The 16634-nt window shown below is 51.2% G+C and overlaps 1 protein-coding gene across 4 annotated transcripts in view; it reads right to left on the reverse strand.

Annotated features, from left to right (window-relative positions):
* Nucleotides 1-15817, reverse strand: part of CRACDL (CRACD like) — a 145497-nt gene extending 129680 nt beyond the window's left edge. For 2 of the 4 annotated variants that reach the window (XM_031008320.3, XM_031008321.3), the window contains exon 1: nt 14460-15817. The gene's annotated coding sequence lies outside the window, so the exon portion shown is untranslated. The remainder of the gene's footprint in view (nt 1-14459) is intronic. The other 2 variants (XM_055378472.2, XM_031008322.3) reach the window with 2 other exon arrangements.
* Between the last annotated feature and the right edge of the window lie 817 nt (nt 15818-16634).

The raw sequence follows: 16634 nt of genomic DNA on the forward strand, positions 1-16634 counted from the left end.
TCACCCTCCTATGCCCCTTGCTCCACTTAAAAAAACAATTACAAAAGCATATTTTCCGATTGTGTCAGTACAAAGGTGAATATATTAATAGTATATATTAAAACATTTTATTTGACCTAAAGTTCGTGTTTTTCTTCTTTTTTGATTTCTTTCTTTTCTTTTCTTTTTGAAGAAGGCATCACAGCTCAGTGTTTATCTTCCAATTAAAGAAATTAAAATAGCCGGGCACGGTGGCTCATGCCTGTGATCCCAGCACTTTGGGAGGCTGAGGCAGGTGGATCATGAGGTCAAGAGTTCGAGACCAGCCTGACCAACATGGTGAAGCCCCGTCTCTACTAAAATACAAAATACACCCATGCACCGGGCGTGGTGGTGCACGCCTGTAGTCCCAGCTACTCAGGAGGCTGAGGCAGGGGAATCGCTTGAACCCAGGAGGCAGAGGTTGCAGTGATCCGAGATCCCGCCAATGCACCCCAATCTGGCAACAGACCAAGACTCCGTCTCAAAAAAAAAAAAAAAAAGAAAAGAAAAAGAAAAAAGAAAGAAAAGAAATTAAAACACTTTCACAAGCCTCTCAAACTACAATGGGCTCTTGGCACCGTGCCCCCTGTGCCCAGTGGGCCAGCTGGCCTGGACCTGCCATGAGCAGCGCAGGATGCCCAGAATACTCCCCAGGGAAGACCAGCTCAAGCACAAGCTGCCTATGATGCCATGCAGCTCCAATTAGCTTGACACCTAGCTCTCCCTCACAGGGGAGCCTAGGCCAAGGTCCCCTGCAAGACAGGGCCACGGAGGGAAGGACATGCCTGCAAGGGTCCGAGAGCTTCTTGTGAGGGGCCAGGGAGGACAGAGGGGTCTGGGATGTCTCACGATCCCTGAGCAGACAAAACAACTTGTATATTTCTAATGCTGCAAGCTCTACCAGGCTAGCCAATGCTTGGGGTTACTTTTAATGCCTGGAAGCTAAAAAGAAATGAAATACAGAATTTGATAAAACTAAGCAGCAATTCACTAAGAGAGTTTAGTTATCTGAGCCTACTACATCTTTTAAATTTATAGGCCAGGAGCGGTGGCTTATGCCTGTAATCCTAGCACTTTGGGAGGCCGAGGTGGGCAGATTGCCTGAGCTCAGGAGTTCGAGACCAGCCTGGGCAACACAGTGAAATCTCGTCTCTACTAAAATACAAAAAATTAGCCAGGTGTGGCAGTGTGCGCCTGTAGTCCCAGCTACTTGGGAGGCTGAGGCAGGAGAATCACTTGAACCCAGGAGGCGGAAGTTGCAGTGAGCCGAGATCATGCCACTGCACTCCAGCCTGGGTGACAGAGCGAGACTCTGTCTCAAAAAAAAAAAAAAGAAAAGAAAAGAAAATTGTGATCATGTTTGGTTACCTCTTTTAGGCTATATTCTGCTAATTCATATTATTTTTAAAAATTCATGGGGAAAATGGTACTTTGTCTTGTAGCTGAAGTGAAAGCCTCATCAATTGCAGAAGCGCTGTGGTCCCAGGGCACCCCCTAACGGAACCTACTCAAATTGCAAGCAAAGTACCCAGGAAGAAAAAGCAAATTGCAAAAGGAGAGCCTGTCATACCCACTTCTTTGAGAGGCTACAAATATTAGTTATCCAAACACAGATCCTTATTTCTTTATATGTGAATCCCTGATGTACATGCACTATCTAGAAATGAAATCAATACTAGGTCACATATTTATACAGGCTATTATTTCTCAATATGTGTCAGATGTTGAGGTGATTAATAAAATATGACACTTAGACAAGTCTCAAAATTCACAGTGTCTGTCTTTTTGCTGATACGCATTTTTCCTACTGATGAATTGTGAAAACATAGTTACTGTCATATGAAAGGTTTCTCAAATTGTTCAATATTACAAAGGGAACTTCATACTCAGAAAAACTGGGAACTCTGGCTTTAGGGCAGAATTTCCAGCCTTTACAAAAGCAAAAACCATGGCAGGCCATCCTGGATATTGATCCTTGGAGGGAATTTGATGGGAATTCCACTTTAGTTGACAGTGAAGAGCTTAAGCCACAAGTTTGTACAAAAGACCATGTGTCCATCAGAAGAGCAAAGAACTGTTGTAGTATTAACATGCTATTACAACAGAAGTGTTTATTTAGGCATTGGGGAGAAACAAGAACAGATGATGTTTGGGAAGTCTCTGCTCCTTCAGTTAATTATGCTGGCACATGGCGAGCAGTTCACTCAGGTTCACCCCAGGAGCCAGAAGACTCAGATGCAGCCACTCTGGTGCCACGTGACCACTGACCAAGTGCAAGTCAGGATCCTCCTGGCAGACCCTGGGCTGGAGCTGCCAGCTCGGGACCCCAGCCCACCCTGTCAGGGGCTTCAGCGACCACCTCCCTCTCTGCCCCACCTTGGTCTCCTGGGCTGGGGACAAGCAAGCCACTTTCACCTCCCTGAACTTCAGTTTCTCCACCTCAAAACAAAGATAATCATTTCTGCTTTTAATTAGTGGGGTAATACATGAGGCTATAATATATCCCTTAAGTACCTAACGGTGCATGGAATACAGCTCATGCTCAGCCAACCTCAGAGACATTCCCATCTCCCTCTGCTCAGCTTTTATTCTCACAGATGGGAGCCAGTTGACCTTTACTCCTTCAGAAGGTGAAGAAGGACTTAACAGCCAGGGCTAATTATGTGCTCTCGCTGGGCCCAGCAAGGTATGCCCCACAAAACATGCCTCCCCTAAGGGGCCCCCCCAGGGCATGGCACCCCCAAGCATGGCCCACCTCCTTCCTCCTACTCCTCCACCTCCCATGACCTAGGGGCCCTGTCCAGCACCTCCACCCAGCAGGTCTTATTCCATTTTAACCAGGAATACATTAGCCCCCCAAAAAGGGGGTGCTGAATGAGGTCTCATTATAATAAAAACGTTGTTTCCAACTTTCTTGGACATCAGTTACAACATATCTGCCATTTCCACACAAATGCTTGCCTTTCCTTCTCCCTACAGCCCTAGGAGGCAGGTGCTACAACCTCGCAGAGTGCAGAGGAGGAAGGTCACCCCAAGGCTGCACCTGAGGCCACCTAAATAGCACGGGGCCCCACCAGGGTGTGGTCCAGGATGACCCAGCTCTCAGCCTGTCCCTTTCCTTCCCCTTCTCTCCTGTGGAAGCTGCTGCCAGTAGGGGCTGGGGAGAGGCAGGAGGGAAGGAGGAGGGAAGGAAGGGGCTCTTGGCTGGACTCCAGCCAGGGTCCAGTCCCAGGTGGGACTTCAAGGAGGAGGAAGGAGCTGACCAGGGAATGAAGGGCCCCTCCCTCGCCTAGGCTCAGCCCCAGGCCCTGTGCACACTTGGGGGGAGGAACTTGCCCAAGAGTGTTCACTTGCATTAAGTGAAACCCTGGGTGGGTTACCAGGACACTTCCTGACACTGTTTCCAAGTTCTCGGCTTGAGACAGGTTAAAAACAAGGTGACAAGGAAAGGACCCTGGGTTCAAATCCCTGCATAACTTGTCTGTGCCTCAGTTTGCTCTTCTGTAAAGTGGGGATAAAAACAGTGAGAGGTGAAGCAATCATGGCAGCCCCTGTGTGTCAGCTGAATAGCCACAACAGTACTGAAACCGACAACCACACAGCACGCACAGGCAGAGGAGCAAAGGCATCAGGGTTCACCCAGAGGAACAAACGCTGCATACATGGGGAGTGCGCCTCGTGAGGGAAGCGGGATAAAGGTGGGCTCACAGCTCTCGCTCACCAGCTATGCAACCCTGCCAAAGTGACTTCACTTTGCTAAGCCTGATTCTTCTTACTTATAAAATACACAGGGTGACTACAAGGATTAAATAAGATGAAAAAGGTGAAGTTACCCAAAAGGCGGGGAGCAATGCTCGACAGGTGGAATACAGCATCAAATCTCTGAGCTGGAATGGACTTCTCTTCTAAACACACACATGCGCGCGCACACACATGCATACACACACATACTTTATTAATTATTTTAAATCACAATATGGGGTGGGCAGGAGGGAGAGGTTATGCATTAGGCAGCCTGGATTATCCAGTATTTATATGCTACAAAAAATAACTATTTTTTTTACAATTTTTAAGATCTCATTTTATATGATTAGAAGAATTGAAAGAAAAACCGCTGTAGCTGGTAAAATAATTATTACAATTTACTTCATAATGCACAATCAACATTTACCCTTCAAAATTGAAGAAAACCAGCTGTTACATATAAATCATATCCTATTTTTAATTCACAAAGGGAAGGTGCCATAGAAACCTAAGGTGACTCATTTAGTACATGTGAAATCAGTATGATTTTCTCTTTTTAAAGAAAATATGGGTTCCCCGGACAGGCCTAATTCCTGGATGGGCTAGAAGCATAAGCCACTGTACCCTCCCAGGATTAGAATGGGGAAGGCTGTCCACTCCACCTCAACTTAGAGGGGGCTGGGCGCCTTCTTTCTATCCCCTCCCACCATCCTCTTGGGAGCTTGCAGGGTGGGGAGCACCAGGCCATTTTGAACAGTCCATCTCTGAAGGGGTGACATTTACTGCCGGCTCCCAAGAGCGTGCACCATGAAGCAAGTAGCTGCCCCCATGGTCTCCAACCCTCGCAGGCCCACAGCTGCACTTGGGGCTGCTAAAGACAATGTGTCTCCTGGAACCCTTCCTCAGCAATGTTCTCTCTGAACACAGAAAATACAATGATCCACTCAGAGGGGCAGCTTGGAACTCTACAGACACCTGAATTCACAGTAAGTATGCACAAAGGCCTGTTTGAAGAGGCAAAGAGAAATGTTGTTCATAAACTGAATGTGAATCAATTATGACTCATGAAAAAACATTGGCTATTAACTTAGCAGTGGGTTAATTCCTGCCTCCTTCCCACGCCTGCAGTGAAGGGTTGCTCGGCATTGACTCAACACGGCCAGGAAAGGGGCAGAGAGAGCGAAGATTCTCCAATGTCCAGATAGACTCACCAGACAGCCCCTCGCAACCCACCCACCCTCTCAGCTAGGGCGGGTCTCCAGGGATTCGTTTCTAAGTACTTGGTTTGTATGCAAGGTAAATCTGCAGGAACTATTTGCGTGTGGCTTCCCCTCATTTCTCCACCTGCTTTGAAAGTCAGGCTGGGAAGTGTCCAATCTGACTTCCAGGAGACAGCAGGGAGGGAGGCTTCAGGGCTCACGTCAAGAGGCCCCACTATGGACGTATCTGGTTTCCCCTGTGGACGGAGATGGAGGTCACAGAGCTTCCTCCACGGCTCCACTAATGCAGAGCAGCAGGTGGGACTCTCCCTGGTGCGGGTGGACGGTGGGAGGTGTGTGGCCTGGAGCCACCAATGACTCCGTGGCCATGCTGGAGGCAGCAGTTACCGGCGGGCCAGCTCTGCAGCGTCACTCTGCGGTGGTTCCAGCGCATGTGGCCAAGGCCCAAGCTTGCAACAATTCTGTGGGTCCTGAATTCCCTGCACTAAATCCTCTTCTGCCTCAGCGAATGAGAGTGAATTCTGAGTAACACAGATGCTGCCAACCAAGATTCAGGAAATCTTGGTAAAGACTCATCTCTTGGGAAAAAAAAAAACAACTTGGTGTGAAAAAATTATTTCAGGCAGGACATATCAAAGAAGGAGTCTGGTATATACACAGGAAATCTACTTAGGAGACTGTACGCAAAGGCACTGATCAGACAAAAGCGCAAAAAATACAAAAACCCATGATGCACAAAACATCACAATTTTAAATGACAAATGGACAAGGATGTCTATTGTCATGTTAACTAACTGGCAAATGGTTGAAAATGACTTAATTAAACATCCATCCCAGAGAAGGCTCGCGGACTGGAACCTATCCCTACAATGGAATTTCTTGCAGCCCTGAGAATGGATGCAAACGAAGAATATCTAATAATCTAGTAGTGTGGAAAAGAGGTTCAACTTGTACCATTCATTTTGAAAAGGTAGCTCATGGCCAGGTGCAGTGGCTCATGCCTGTAATCCCAGCACTTTGAGAGGCTGAGGCAGGTGGATCACTTGAGGTCAGGAGTTCAAGACCAGCCTGGCCAACACGGTGAAACCCTGTCTCTGCTAAAAATACAAAAAAAAATTAGCCAGTCATGGTGGTGCATGCCTGTAATCCCAGCTACTCGAGAGACTGATGCAGAAGAATCTGTTGAACCCAGGAGGTGGAGGTTGCAGTGATCAGAAATGGCGCCACTGCATTCCAGCCTGGGAGACAAAGCAAGACTCTCAAAATAAATAAATAAATAAATAAAAATTAAAAAAAATAGGGCAGCTCACAAAACAATACAGACGTTACCTCTTTGGGGTAAATATGTATGTTAGCGCATATACGTATGTATGTATAGTCAGTATAGCACAGACAGAAGTTCGGAAGGCTCTGCCCCAAATGTTTTAAGAGATCCGCTCCTGTTCCGCCCCCAGGCTTGATGGTAGAGACAGTTACTGCAGCACCCAGCCTCAAGCTGTGTAACACTGTGGCCAAAGAGCAGCCTGACTGAGGTGAGGGAAATCTCAAGTCTGTTCGGAGCCCCAGACAGCTGACCAGCCTTCTTCGTGCTAATTGCTGGGCCCTCCCTGCTGGCTGGCCTGGCCATGTCCGGTCTATAGGGCTTCCTCCCCTACCGAGGGTCCAGCTACTCGAGAGGCTGACGCAGGCCCACAAAATTCACTCAGTCATTTCTGTTCTAGAATGTGGTACCAGAGAAGCCCCTCGCACCAGCACACCACAACTCAAAGACCTGTTTTGGCTCACAAAGGCTGTGAAGAAAACAAGATAACACTGGCCAAGCCTCACAAAGCAAGTGACTCAAACCTTCAAAATGCTTGTATTTGTCTATAAAAATGCCATTTTCAACCAGAGAGCATACTGGAAGCACTAACACATGATAATTTCAGAATGTGATTTCCAATGGAGCTTGTAGCTGACACCCAGCAACCATCCAAAACTACATGGAATTCGGTTCCCGTAGAAATGATCACAGCTCAGAGACCGAATCACCCAGCCCCATGGAGAGGTGTGGCCATTTGACTCAGACCTTCAAGGGAGTGGGTCTGACCCCTGAAAACACCCCATTTCTTCTCCCTCCTCACCTCCACTGGCCAAGCTAGTGCTGCAGATTCAAAGTCACAAATCTTCTGTGCAGAAAAGATCCACAAAAAAGTTCTTAATATCCCTCCTTGGGGAACAAAGGTCAATAATTAAGGTATTAAAGCAAGATCATAGAAACTCCGGAGCCAGGAGGGAGGTGTTAAACCCAGGTTAGAAAGCAGGCAAAGAGTGGAGATGGGGCTTCAGAGCGCTTGCGGTATTTCCCATGCCGCCTGCACAGAAGGGAGAGAACCCAAGAGCCACGGTCTGGGCCAATGTCCTTGGACCTGGTGTGGCCCCTGTGCCCACCGCACCTACTCCCTTACCTGTCTGGTGCAGACCTTGTGTGTAGTCGCAGAGTTGTAATCAGACCAAGAGCTCAGAGAGCAGCCCAGTATGCCCCAGACTCCAAGCAGCATCTACAGTGGGACTGGTGAGCCACCTCCCTGGTCATGTCTCTGTCCTGAGGAGCCAGGGGAAGAAACCATCCCTGAGCACACAGTTCAGTGTCTGTGGACCTGAAGTGAGTGTAAGCAAAGCTTCACGAACCTCTACAGACCCACACCTGGTCCCAGAATGCCCCAGGCACGGCAGGCTCCCCCATCTGGATGGGATGATGGCTTCATAAAAATATGCCCAATCTCAAAACCCATTCTCAGGGACGAGTTCAGTGTCTTCGATAAGGGGCATTTGCCAAATTGTTTGGGAACATTCAATTCTGAAGAAAAAAACAACAAACGCAATGGGTGAATCTCATAGGATATGTCAAGTAGAGATAAATAGGAAGTAGAGCAGGTGTATATCAAACAGAGGAGGAGATACGAGCTCTAAGACACCTAGTATTCATGAAGCGCCACATGGACCCAAGGCAGCTGGGCAGCAAAGACTCACGATACATTCGACATGGAAAAGGTGCTCGATACCACGATACATTCGTATGCACGGGACCAGTTACCCAGAGGAACCTGATATTCCCTCAAAATTCGCTTCCCCACTGGTGACTCAATGCTGGTCCTCTGAATCCAAGGCTGTTCAACACACTCACTAGTGAGCCCAGACGTGGCAGGGCAGAACCATCCCTGTGTCTCTCCAACACGACGGGGCGTATGTCTTGGCCCAGGGCACCTCCCATCCGTGGCCCCCATGCAAGTGCTTCAAGTCAGGTCCTTCTCCTCACACATTAGTGGGGAAGGCGGATGCTGCAGAGCAAGACGGGACACACGGATGCTTTCCAGCTACCACATCTCCGTCGCCACCCTCTGTACCATGTCCCCTACCCCATCCCCGTCCCCACCCTCTGTACGATGTCCCCTACCCCATCCTCGTCCCCACCCTCTGAACCGTGTCCACTACCCCATCCCCGTCCCCACCCTCTGTACCGTGTCCCCTACCGCATCCCCGTCCCCACCCTCTGTACCGTGTCCCCTACCCCATCCCCGTCCCCACCCTCTGTACTGTGTCCCCTACCCCATCCCCGTCCCCACCCTCTGTCCTGTGTCCCCTACTCCATCCCCGTCCCCACCCTCTGTCCTGTGTCCCCTACCCCATCTCTGTCCCCACCCTCTGTACCGTGTCCCCTACCCCATCCCCACCCTCTGTACCGTGTCCCCTACCCCATCCCCATCCCCACCCTCTGTACCGTGTCCCCTACCCCATCCCCGTCCCCACCCTCTGTACCGTGTCCCCTACCCCATCCCCGTCCCCACCCTCTGTACCGTGTCCCCTACCCCATCCCCGTCCCCACCCTCTGAACCGTGTCCCCTACCCCATCTCCGTCCCCACCCTCTGAACCGTGTCCCCTACCCCATCCCCGTCCCCACCCTCTGTACCGTGTCCCCTACCCCATCCCCGTCCCCACCCTCTGTACCGTGTCCCCTACCCCATCCCCGTCCCCACCCTCTGTCCTGTGTCCCCTACTGCATCTCTGACCCCACCCTATCCTACCTATATCACCTACCCCATCTCTGTCCCACCCCTGTCCTGTGTCACCTACCCCTCTTCCGTCCCCTCGCTTCTCCCTGTGTGTTCTAAATTGCATCAAGGTTGTTCCCCACATGACAGCTTCCACCAGCAGCTGTGCTCAGGAGCACTGTGTATGGCAGTTATGCTCATTTTCCTTAAATGCTATCAGATCTCAGTTATGGAAGGACCCTTTATTGCTTTAGGGAACATTATTAGTGGGGGTCCTAACTGGTAGTTATAACAAATGCCCTTTAACCGTCTTACAAGAAAGACAATAAGAGAGTAATACCTATAAATAATTTATGGAGCATTTTCTAAGTTTGTCATACAGCACCTCATGTAATGCTCGTGTGTGTGTGTGTGTGTGTGTGTGTGTGTGTGTGTGTGTGTGTCTACCACCCCCCACCCCATCTAAGGGGTGACTGAGGTTGCAGGACTTCTAAGTGGCACAGCAGAAACCAGAGCCTGGGCTGGGCATGGTGGCTTACGCCTGTAATCCCAGCACTTCGGGAGGCCATGGTGGGTGGATCACTTGAGGTCAGGAGATCGAGACCAGCCTGGCTAACATGGAGAAACCTCGTCTCTACTAAAAATACAAAAATTTGCCAGGTGTGGTGACAGGCACCTGTAATCCCAGCTACTCAGGAGGCTGAGGCAAGAGAATCCCTTGAACCCAGGAGGCAGAGGTTGCAGTGAACAGAGATCACGCCACTGCACTCCAGCCTGGGCGACAGAGCAAGACTCCATCTCAAAAAAAAAAAAAAAAGACACTAGAGCCTGACTCCCCTGACCTTGACTGGACCAACTGCTTTAAAAAGAAGGCAACCTCTCTGACATTTTCTCCTCCCACATATGGGGCAGTGTTTCCAAGAGTAGTTTCTTGGAAACTGCACACCCCGCAGCTCATGGTTCTGGTGCTTCCCACAGACATGAGAATTTGAGGGCAGAAACCATGGAGAGACTGGTGTATGGACCTCAGAGGTTAAGGCAAATATTTCTGGAAGTTCTTCAGCTACACACATAGTTAAAAACCAGCCCCACACACCACAGCCAGGAGAAGGCCTGAGCAAATAAATACCTTTCCATCTGCACTTTTCAAAACGAACTTCCATAATTTCCTTTCACAGATACCCAGATCATAAGAAAAATGTCTGAGAATCCTTCCTACCAGCAGTCTCCTCCAGAATGGTATCTGAGCCTGTGAAAAGCTGGTGGCTGACGCTGCTAAGGGGGTGCCCTGTTACATCACATGCCTGTCTTATCATTTCCCATCATTTCACTGCTAAATTCACTGGGCATTGACAGAAACAGCATCTCTAGTTCATTATCCACTTGGCTCAGGATTATGGGTTAGACCCCCTTAAAAGCAATACAAATATCTTCAAGGTAATTTGTCAAAATCATAAATGTGTCTTAAGGACTCTTAATCTGACCTAAAGTTTTGAAGTTATTTTCAAGACACAGAGATCTAGAAAGAGCATTATTTGATGAGAATTCTCCTGATTTCCGTTCAGTTTGGGGAAAACAAAAGGATTTTGAACACTGGCTGTCTGTGTTGTCCTACTCACAGGTGACACCAGCAGTACTGGTGTTTGCAGGTATCTAGACAACGGAAGAGATCGGCGGGACACCAACCAGCATCAAGCCACAGCTGGGCCTGTGAACACCAGGCCGGGCCGGCCTGTCTCCCTTTCAAAGGCAGTTCTCTTGCATCTCACATCCATGTGGCCAAGTTGTTACTTTAAGTTCCACCTCCTCCAAGAAGCTTCCCCTGATGACCTCCCCTTCCAAATCCAGTGTGAACTGAGTGTGAACTAAATCCAGGGCTCAGGCTTGCAGGTACAGGCTTGACAAGGGCTCATCTTATTCACCAGAAGCAGCAATTATGACTCGGACCTTTCCGGCTTGTAGTGAGAGCCAAGCACATGGGGGGTTGCTCTGATGATGAGGCAGCAACAGCATAAATAGGAACGGTGGTTTGGAAGACGCCCATCCCCATGACAGTGGGCCGGGCTGTGTACGCAGAAAGCCATTCAATCCCCGCAACGCCGCTGCCAGCTACTCCTTCCTTGCCTTCTCCCAGCCCTGACTGAAGTCTCCAGCAGCCCCGATGGCTCTCCCAGTCTTTTTCAGGTAATAAAAAGGCCTAGCACACTTTACCCAGGACAGTGGTGAATACAGAGATATTTTAAACTTCCTTTTATGTATCAAGGGCAAAGCCTGGAAGCTGGAGCCTAGAGCTCTCCCCAAAGCCATGATGCGCAGAGGACAGAAGACAGAACCTAAGAAACAGCCCTGCCCCACAGGTAGAAAAATGCCTTCTGGGTCTGGGACATGAACCCAGGCACTGAGCACCTACCGCTGTGCACCCCCCCTGGAGGAGCAGGGGTGGGGCTGAGGGGGCGTTCTTGTCCTGCTTCCTGTGGGAACTCAGGGAAGGCCGAGCTCAGAACAGTAGAAATGGAGGCCTAGCACGGTTCCGCACAACCTGAGCGGGCTCCCAGGTGCCCAATAGGGGCCCAGAAGAGACCTCAGAGCATGGGGACCTCTGGGCCAATGGAAGAGCCAGGTCCCCACTGTGGCTCACCCTGGGGACACCAGCTGGACAATGATGGAAATGTGAGCTGGAGGCTCCGTGTGGAGGGGAAAGGGACTCACTGGGGCACCGCAAGAGGACCAGATGACCAGTCAGGGCCACTCCCCTCAAGCTCTGATGGGACTACAACCCTTTCCTGGTGCCCAGGGGTTACTTGTAGCGAAAAGGGGTCCCTGAGGAGTAACGTGGAGAGACTGAGAGACTGACTCCCTCCAGGGACGAAGCTACCTTTAAGCTAAATAGTGACTGAAATAATACCATTGAATTAGGCTCTAGAAAAACAGAACCATGCACTGGGAACTGAGTATATGAAAAAGGGAACCAAGGGACTTCACTAGGGACAGCAAAATCAAGCTCACTTACACAAAATTTTGCACCCTTCCACGATAAACCCTGGGCAGGTTTCCACCCAGAGAGTCCACCTGCAACACAAACAGTATTTACGTGCACAACAAGCAACTGCATGACAAGGCACGGGGCCAGCCTGCAGGGGAAGAGCCAGTGGCTGCAAGGTAGCTAAGTCAAATCCAGGCCCACCAGGACATCACAGAAAACCCGCCCTCCTGGAGGCCTGGTACCTTCACATCTATTCTCTCATTTAAACAAGAGCATCCCTGAGGGCTGGCCAGCTGAGTCCATTTCAGCTGCTATAACAAAATACCATAAACCGGGCAGCTCATAGACAACAGACATTTATTCCTTGCAGTTCCGGAGGCTGGAAGTCCAAGATCAAGGCACTGGAAGGTTGGGTGTCTGGTGGGGGCCCGTTCCTCATAGAAGGCGCCTCCTCACAGTGCCCTCACATGGTGGAAGGGACGAGCAAGCTCCTTGCGCTTCTTTTATAAGGGCACCAAGCCCATTCATGACCTATCACTCCCCAAAGGCCTCATCTCTTAATATGATCACCTTGAGGATTAGGAATCCACATATAAATTTTGGGGAGGACACAAACATTCAAACCATAGCACTATCACTGCTCTCATTTCCCTGAATGGTGCACTGAGATTGGTCAAGATTCATCTTTTTTTTTTTTTTTTTTTTTTTTTTTTGAGACTGAGTCTCACTCTGCTGCCCAGGCTGGAGTGCAGTGGTGCCATCTCAGCTCACTGCAACCTCTGCCTCCCTGGTTCAAGCAATTCCCCTGCCTCGGCCTCCCGAGTAGCTGGGATTACAGGCGCCACACCTGGCTATTTTTGTTTTGTATTTTTAGTAGAGTCAGGGCTTCACCACGTTGGCCAGACTGGTCACGAACTCCTGACCTCAGGCAATCCACCTGCCTTGGCCTCCCAAAGTGCTGGGATTACAAGTGTGAGCCATCGCGCCCAGCCAAGATTCATCTTAACTAGCCTAAGAGGGCCAAGCAGAGCAGTGATCCCAGCAGGACAGCCACCCGTGAGTGAGCCCCACATGACGGATCCTATGCAGCAGCTGAGCTGCGCAGCATCCATGGATGGTACACTTTATTTTATAAGTGAGGAAACAGATGCTTAGAGAGTAAGAACCTGACTCGCGGAGGAGGTCCAGAATCAGACTCAGGCAAGCCAGGTCCTCACTACAGGCACAAAATTTAAGGGGGTACCAAAAATGCAGTCAGATAAATGCCTTATTACAATATTTTAAAACATCAAAACAAATACAAAAATCCCTAATGTACAAAATCTCACATTTTTAAATAAAGACAGGATCAGTGTTCCTGATTTTTCCTTTTGTCTCAGACTCCAAGATGGCACAGCATGGGGGCAGAGCCCAGAAACCAGCCCAGCTCAACCTTCTCCACCAGCTCCAAAGCAGGGACGACTGATGTCACCACAGGACACTGTCTCTAGATATCTTTCTCCTCACAATTTTATAACCTCAATAGGTTCTTAGGATGACCACAGTGCTCCATCATTCCAGGCGTGCGCCCGTGGGACCGAGCTCCAGGGAAAATACCAGGGGTCTACACAGATTCTAGTCTATGGTATATGCAGATGAAGGAAGCCTGCAGGCTCCAATAACCTAGTAGGATACTTTAAGACCAGTTTGGGAAGGTGTGAGCTGGCTCTAAAAGGGTAACACAGCTGCCTGTCTTCCACTTGGATTTCCTGGCTCAAAACTGTCAACAGGACCTGATGCCTGCAGGCGGTTTGCACCTACACGGAGTCAAATTCACACAGCCGCACTGCTTCTGACTTGCATTTCAAAAGCAAGTGACTATTATGCTCTGATCACATGTGAACTTCATACACAATCTTTGCCTATGATGAAGCTTCTGTTCAACAAATATTTGTTGATTAAAAATGTGAACACTTCTTAGATCAACTCCAGAATCCCTCCCGGGTGGCGTGTAATCAAAGCCTAAAACCTGTTAAATAAACCATCACCTAAAGCATAAGGCAGTTCGTGAATGTGTCCACTCCTTTCCCCTGCAACGGCGTTTGGAGACAGTGGGCATAAAGACCTCGTATGCTAGCAATTTCAACCGAGCAGGACCTTCTCTCCCTCCTCTTTCATTTTCCTGGCGCGTAAACTGCTGGATTTGCCTCACAGTGGAAAGTTGGGTCCAGCAAAGTGAGCAAAGGGAAACTTTGGGCACTTGCACGAGCGCGTCCGGCTCCCCCTCGGCCGCAGGAGCTGCCCAGGGCTTCGGCGGCGGGGGTGGCGCCTCTCCGGGTCCGAGGGGCCCCTGGCTTCACGGCCTCTGCCCTCGACCCCCTAGCCCCGGCCCGCCCCACCTCCGCCCGGTGCCCCCGCGCCCACCCCGTCTTCGACCCACGCCTGCCTTGGGCCACGCGATTTCAAACCCCTCGAGGTACCTGGCACAGGAGCGTGGCCCGGGCTCGGCGAGACGCGCAGAGAAGGGCACCTTCCGCGGGGTGCGGCGAGCCGGGGCTGCTCCCGCCGCGGTGCGCGTCTGGCCCCAGCCCAAAGCCGGGGCGACGCAGCAGGTGGCCGCGCGGCCTCCAGACAGCCCGGGTCTGCGGCCGAAGAGCTGGACGCGGGCGCTGACACTACCCTCCCGCGGCCGGCCCGGCCCTGCGCCCGGCGCGCTCCCAGCTCCCAGCTCCCAGCTGCAGGCGCGCCGGCTTCGCTCGGCTCCGCTCGGCTCGGCGGGGGCGGACGCCGCTCAGCTCCCCTCGCCGGCCGCCGCGCGCACCTCCCCCGCGGCGCACAGCTCCCAATGCCGCCTCCGCAGCTGGCCCGGCGGAGTGGGGCCGAGACCTCGGGGCGGGGGGTGCAGGCGCCGGCCTGGGCCTTGGACGCCCCGCGGGAGGCGGGAGGGCGATCGGGGTGCGGGGAGGGCAATCGGGGTGCGGGCCCGGCTGCCCAGCGCTCCCTCCCAAGCCCGCGCCGCTCCCGACCCGCCTCGGCCTGTCCGCGCAGCGGCGCTGTCGGGGCTCCGGGAGGGCCGGGGGGCACCGGAGACCCGGAGGTGGCGGCAAGTCAGTCCGGGACTGGCCCAGGGCACCCGCGCGCGTCGGTGAGAGGGACCCGGGACTCCAGGTGACCTCCGGATCCGCCCTCGAAGTCAGTGGCCTGCGGCGGGCGTGGGCGCCGAGGGAAGGAAGTGTGCATTTGAATAAAAGTAAAAGTTTGTTATTGTTGCTGTTTTATAACCCTGTGGGTCCTGAGCGTCTCCAGGCTAATTAGGGAAGCTGCCGCCCCGTCTGGAGGTGATTCATGGGTGTGACACCGGCGAGTGTGGGAAGAAAGGCAGCTGATGCCGTCTCAGCTGCGCGCGCCTTTATTTTCTTTCTTTCTTCTTTTTCTAAAATCCTTTTTCTTGTAAAGACAGGGCTGGTCCATTTAGGGAGACCGCGCACGGAGGGAGCTGCCTTGGGTGGTCGCCCAGCGAATCTCCTCCGGAGCCCGAGCCGCGGCTTTGGTCTGCGGATGGCACAGCCCGGCGACCCCGTCCCGGCCTCTTCCCCGGCGGTGCACGCCCAGGGCCAGGCAGGCGAGAGGCGCGGGAGTCGCGTCCCAGCAGGGAGCCCAGGCCGCGACGAGTCCTCAGGGGACGCCTTCAACCCAGGCTGGAAGAGATGATACTAACGTCAGACGGGGAGTCTCGGGTGTCACCGGACGCCAGAACGAGCGGCGAGGTCCGCATTGTTTGGAGGAGATCACGCGGAATCCGCGCTACTCCGCGGGACGCTGGGTCCGACGGCTAGCGCCGCGCACACTGGAGGCCTGGAAAAGCCGAGCTGCTCGGCTGTCGGAGGCCGAGAGGGCCTGGACCCCGGAAGGAGCTCTCTCCACCTGTGGCTTTCAACGGGCTCAAAATCCCAGATAGAAGAATCGAGCGAAACGAGGCCCAAGACAGTTTCCCATTTACTTGGGCATATCAAACGAAGTTTCCTTTTTGAATTTTTAATGTTATCCCTTGGGCACAAGCTATTCACGTAAAAGCCTCTTTTGATGGTTAAGTGCTTTAAGTTCCCTGTATGAAAAGAACAAAAATAGTGATTCAGCCTTATAACCCCCCCCAAATTAATAACCTGCATTCACAATGTATGGGTGACTCATGACAATCAGAGACAACGAGTTTGTTGGGTGTCTGTGTGTTTGTTTTTTTCAAAATCCTCAAACTAAACTGAACAACTGCAAAAACTATACTCCCCTCTCTCCTCTCCCACCTTGAGCCTCTGCTCCTTGCTCTTCAAAATCATGTTAGTTTTTGCCACTGTAACTACTAAATATTTATGGACTCCATAAACTGCCTTTCTACCTAAGAATTTCGTTTCCAGAATATCTTAAACCTCTGGCTTTATTTGTATTCTGTGGGTGGCTTTTGAAGTTCCTGGAGGTTTTCAGAAGACAAAAACCGAGGTTCCTGGTGATTAGTTAAGGCCGAGAACATGGTGTCAACACTCAAAATAGAAACTGGTGGGGAATTTTGTGAATAGGTTGGGAAAATGGAAAATTATCTGGAGCCTAGTAGAGCAAACACCTTCATGCTTTAAAAATGTGGAAAGAAACTGTGCCCCTCC

The sequence above is a fragment of the Gorilla gorilla genome, chromosome 12 (assembly GCF_029281585.2).
Source record: "Gorilla gorilla gorilla isolate KB3781 chromosome 12, NHGRI_mGorGor1-v2.1_pri, whole genome shotgun sequence".
Taxonomy (NCBI): Eukaryota; Metazoa; Chordata; class Mammalia; order Primates; family Hominidae; genus Gorilla; species Gorilla gorilla.